Genomic DNA, 6248 nt, shown 5'->3' on the forward strand with positions numbered 1-6248 from the left:
TATATATATATATATATATATATATATATATCTTCTGCCCTAGGCTAGACTTTCAACCAATTTTGTGTGAATTTTAATATAGCAAAAATGGAGGCTTTTTCCACTTAAGGAGTTACAATATTACATTTAAAAATTTCCCAAAAGAGTTTCACAGAATAAAAATGATTCTTTTATAGATGAAAAAAAGTCTCTCCTCTTTTCATTTTTATCTGTACTATAAATGTCTATGTAGTTCCCATGGAAATGCAAACTCAAGATTAGAATATCTGTATGCATGCGTTTGTATGTGTATATAAGGAAAAGTATGCTTTGAGTAAAATCCCCAGTCATGCAGGCTAATATTCTGTTTCCGACAATGAAATCAAATGAACTTGGCAAGAGGTCCTTTTATATTCTTTGAAGCAATCGCAAGGGGTAGGGGTGTTGGAGTTGATGTAGGATGAGGAAAAGTTCCCCCAAAATCCTATGGTTTATTTGAATCATTTTAATGCATTTTCTGAACTTTTAATTCTGAGACAAATTATATGATTTCTTTCACTGACACCCTCAAAACATAAGGTAGAAAAAGTTAGAGCCAAGCCGATCTCTGGCTTAAATCTCAAAACAGACTCAAGCCAAGCCATGTACCCTGCTCTGATACCTGGTCTCTTGCATCAGGATCATGTCCTAGCCATAAGAGACTGACTGTGATTGCTCTACAATCCCACTTTAAGATTCAACTGCCACAGTATCCTGACTTATTTTCCTACCAGAATTCTAAAATTTCTTAAAAGTCCTCCCAGATACAATTGTATCTGTTATTTTTTCAGCTTCTTTCAAGGATGGGTAGCACAGTTAAAATCAGACATTAAGCTCCAGCAGGGTGAAAGAGCAATTCATGCTATGAAGTGAAACACTCTGCACATGTTGACAGGAATGTCTTTGATGCAAACTAGGATGCCACCTGGTATCATGTTTCTGGTCCATCAAGAAGCCTATTGGTCAAAACTCAGACCTGTAGTTTGGTAAAAAGTACAAGCAAGATAATATTAATGTACTTGTTAGCTGCCATAGAGTCAACCCCCAACCCATGGTGACAAATAAGACTGTTGTGATTCATACATTTTCCATTGATTGAAATTTGGAAGTAGATGCCATGCTTTTCATAGGCTGTCTTAGTCTGGAAGCTCCACTAAAATTCATTCAGAACCACAGAAACACAAACCCCTACTGAAGACAAGTGGTGGTTGCATATAAGATGCATTGGCCAGGAATTGAACCTGAGTCACCTCCATATAAGGCAAGAATTTTACCATGGAATCACCCCATCTTCACTTAGTCTTCATGCTTTCATTATATTTTATTTTTTTCGAAAAACAAGAATAGTGCCACCTTGACATTTTTAAAGACAAAAAGATGATTACAGTAATAAATTCCATTATCTAAAACCACTGTATTTTATACAATCACAAAAATCTTAAAACAGCTAATCTTATCCTATTCTTCCTAAAACAGGGATATTTATCAGCTCCCCTAATTAATGTCAACCATCTATTACTTCCCTATGTCCAATATCAGAAAATTTAACAAGCTACAAACAAGTCTATCCCATGGATAGCTAATAGATATCCGTAACAGAAAGTTTCTCCTTAGAGTGAGCAATTCTTATTTTCTGCATATTCAGGTATTTGTTTCTTTCCCCTGATTATTATCTCCAGTTGTTACAACATCATTAATGAACTTAATCATCCCAGATGCTTAAAATCATGTAGGCATTGTATTTTTAAGCAGAGAAATGGAGAAAAAAAAAAAATAGCTTCTTGATTTTGGTTAAAATGATTTTGTAAGATCATACTTGGAGCACAAAAGTACTTTACTCCCTAACAGAGAGTAAAGATAGATAAAAATTGATTAGACAGAATTTAAAACATATTGCCTTACTTAAAGATAAGCATCCCAGAGGTAATGGCAAATGCTGGTGAAACTATGAGGCTATTTGATACATTATTCTCAGTGGAGGACAAGACAAAGTGTGCTCCCATGCAGGGCAGGCATAGGAGTCAAGCTCATTGGAGTCAAGAGGCTGGTACAGACTTTTTCTTCACCCATTCTACCCCATTACAAGGAAAACATAAGAAAAAAAAATGCTTTTGCTTGTCTTTAAGACCCATCAACAATGAACTCTTTTGTACTTTTTTATGTACTTTCACTGCCTCTACATAACTTCCAACTTCCCCTTATTTTTCTCATATATCCTCCACATATGTCAAGCACAGCACTACAACAGAATTTCATCCACTGGTCAGGTTTAACAGCCTCTACCATATGGTAAGAACTCCTTGATGACATGTACCATGTTTTATTCAACTTTATACTGACACTAATATAGATACTGACACCAAGGAGGTATCGGCTTATATTTATTGGATTAAGGAAAGAAAGAAAAGAGAATCTTCTCATTGCAAGACCCCTAATTCCTATGAGCAGCAATTTTTTTCCCAGATCATGATTCACATTGGTTGGTACAAAATATTCTGTTCTTCCTTTCTCTTCATTGTTACAATCTTGACTTTCAGAGGCCAACTTGTGAAAGGATGAAATGTGGATCAAATTCAGTAAGTTTTTAGTGGAAAAAAATCCAATTTCTAGTTCACACGAAGATGTAATATGTGCTAGAGAGGGCTTAACTATCTTTATAATAATTTTGCTAATCAGCATAGTTTGTTTTCATTTTCTCATATTTTTAAAATTACATTTATGAATCAGGTAAAAGTTAAAGTAATATAAACAGGCAAGTTAGTCCAATCATTACTTTTTGAGGATCAGCTGCATGTCTCCTTTTGCTCTGTATTCCAGCATAATACCTACTGCATGGTTGATAGTAAATACTTCCATTTAAGTAAACTAACTAATTTTGATTGTATTTGTGCATGCATAGTGTGTATATATAGGTAGGTGGGTAGATAGATTAGATAGATAAATAGATAGATGGATAGATAGGTAGATAGATAGATAGATAGACGATAGATAGATAAGTATAGATCAATACAATTCAAACCAAATAGTTTCTTTTGTAAAATCTAGATATCTTCTTGGTGAGATTTACTTTTTTTTTTTTTTTTTTAAATCTGGCAATGTATTTGTTTATTTTTGCCCTGTATCTACAGTTCTTAGTAAAAATATACTCTATTACAATACTCCTGGAGGTCAGGAGATGTGCTTCATTATTGCTCATTTTATGACTATGCTTTATTGTTTTCAGTGGCAAATAAGTGAAAGGATGATACAACACTTGGTACATAACCATTACCACTAAAGCAATTTGAATTGCTTTCTGTGATACATTGTCACTGATCTAATTTTTACTAAATGTTAAGCAGGTTTCTGTGCTAAAAATATATTGAGCTAAAACAGTGGATGAAGAGAGATGTTGTTCTAAATCCCATCTTGTCATTTTCATTTAATGGGTCTAAATTTCTTGATGTCTCAGACTTTAAATTTGACTTGCAGAGATCTTAAGTTATGACTCTGAATCCCTTTAGAGGAGGATCTTATGAATATTAACTGTACCTTAGGATGTACTGTGTTGGTACAAGACTCATATGAGCACAGAATTAGTGAGAGGTGAATGATGAATAATGTGCTTGGTGTGTGGAGTTTAAATATTCCAAAGAACAGACTGTATGGCATTGTAAAATGTTTTGTAGCTTCATTTCTGCTTTTGAAATGTTACAGTGCTTGCTTATTGTCACAGCATGATCTTCAGCACAGTTGGGTAGTGCTTTTTTAAAGTAATGCAAATGCATGAATGTCAGAAATACCTTCAAATATCGGGGACTGCATCTTTAAAGAGCGCATTTGGCATTAAACAGCCTTTTCCAGCTAATGAATTTCTCAAGTTACAAGAATAATGGCCTTTTTAATCTTAGCAAGAGTAATTAAACAGACATTTGTTATTAATGATGTTGTTAATGGCAGAAGATATTGAATTCTCACTTTAGATATTATATTGCTTGAGTGATTATTTTGAATATGAGACATATGAGTGAATGATGATTTTAAAAGTACAACATCTTCTTCAGACAGTTGTAAAGTACTAGTTATTTTAAAAGGAGGAAAATGTCTTAATTTTTAGAATACCGCAGAAAACTGAAAATTTTCAAATTGAGGCAAAACTAACTTATAGGAATGAGCAACTTTTGGTTGGTCAATTATACTCATCAATTGAGATGGTGTTTTTCTTCTGTTGAGATAGATGTGTGGAAGTCCATAACTAGAGACTTAGCTCAAAGTTTTCTTAGCTCAAAGTTTTCTTAGCTCAAAATCTGCTTAAAATTAGAAAGGCAGATACTATTGGTTGGCTTCTGTATTTCTATTTATCCTTCTTAACTGACTTCTCAATTCTTTTTTAAAAAGGCATCCTCATTAATAAATTCATTTATTTATCAACAAATACTTATTGAGTATCAATTATGGCCAGGCATTGTTCCATGCACTGGGGATATAGTGAAAACAGAATTAAAGAAAACAAACAAAAACAAAAAAAAAATCACAAAAATACAAAAAGATATACAAAAAGACCAAAATCCCTACCTATAATAGTTGTTGTTGTTGTTGTTATGTGCCGTCGAGTCGGCCCCAACACATAGCGACCCCTCCTTGGGTTTCCGAGGCAGTATCACTACGGAAGTAGGATTGCCCAACCTTCCTTCTGAGGAGTGGCTGGTGGGTTTGGACCGCCAGCCATCTGGTTAGCAGGCAAGTGTCTTAGCCACTATGCTACCAGAGCTCCCACCTATAATAGTAGGTTAATGAATTAATAAAGGTAGAGCAAATTAGGCCACAGTATCCCTCAAGGACTTTTTTCATGGTCCAGTGCCATTGATAGGCATATGACTCATGTTGCTCCAATCAGACCAGAGAGCAGGGCTGGTATCTCTGCTTAAGGCAAAGAAAAGTTTCTTTCTTTTTTTCTTTTTTTTTTTTGTCCAAAAGACCTAAGTGAAGAAGCAGCTAGGTCTTATTACTAACAATAGTCATATTTTGACTTAGAGAAACCAAGCTGGGAAGAATCAGAGGTTCAAGATAATTGTGTAGTGCCTAAGGCACTTGACTGCTAACCAGAAGCCTGGCTGTTCAAACTCACCAGCCACTTCTCGGAAGGAAGGTTGGGCAATCTACTTCTATAGTGATACCACCTCAGAAACCCAAGCATGGGTCGCTATGAATTGAGTCCAACTCTACGGTAGTGTGTTTGGTTTGGTTTTTGGTATGGAGGTTTTTATAACCTTCTCTAAAAGTATGTGAACAGACAAAAGTAGCTTTACTGACATCAATCCCTTTTTTGGCTAAAATGGATAGCTGTTCCCTTTGTTTATTATTGGCATATGAGTTTGGGTTAGATCTTAATGTGATTGAGGGCAAATAAAAGATAGTTTGGGAGCTTGAGAATCAAGGTAAAGGTAATCTAGATAGCAATCATATTGAGGGACCTTCAAAAATTACCAACATGTACCAGTATGCACAATGGGATTGATAAGCAAGAGCTCATAACTTAAGATTCTTTTTGTGTGCATGAGCTTTAACAACCTGTAAGGGGAAAACCCATTTCAAGTGTGGATCTTTGAAACCTGGAGACAGTGATGTCCTACTCTGATGAAAGTGAAAGACTGATTTGCTGCAGCAGATGGTAATGAAAAGGATTAAATGGCTCAGGGAATTGGGAATGCTGCAATACATATACTATATGAAATCAAAAGACCCACCAGAGGATAAAATTCCAGGGAGGGCCCAGAAGAATCACCATTCTCCAAAGCCATCAGGGATTCATTGTTGAGAAGGAACAACAAAATTAGTGAGAAGTTTAGTGTTGAGTATTCTCTGTAGGCCATGGCTGATAGCAGGAGTGGCAGTCATAGAACTGGGATCTTAACAAGCCCACGGGAGCGTTGGGGTTCTGAAACAGTGGAACTGACGTGTTAGCACTTAACTACTAAAAGCTAGAGTTTAAATTTAATGATTATTTTAAGAATTGGTAAGGTCAGAGGGACTTCCAAGGAGTTTTGATAAAATGAAAGAGTAATGATTAATAACATTTTTAGGTCAAAATATAAAGATATTAGGAATACTACTTGAAATTTATTATAAAAAGATGATAGGGTTGGCAGACAATGATCCTATAAGTTTATGTGAATGATCAGAATTCCCAGGTGTATAGTAGAGCTGACAAGGGACAAGGTTGTGGTCACTGCTTGGTCACAGCCAGCTAC

This window comes from Orycteropus afer, unplaced genomic scaffold, assembly GCF_000298275.1.
Source record: "Orycteropus afer afer isolate SDZICR_OR568_19922 unplaced genomic scaffold, OryAfe1.0 scaffold00105, whole genome shotgun sequence".
Taxonomy (NCBI): domain Eukaryota; kingdom Metazoa; phylum Chordata; class Mammalia; order Tubulidentata; family Orycteropodidae; genus Orycteropus; species Orycteropus afer.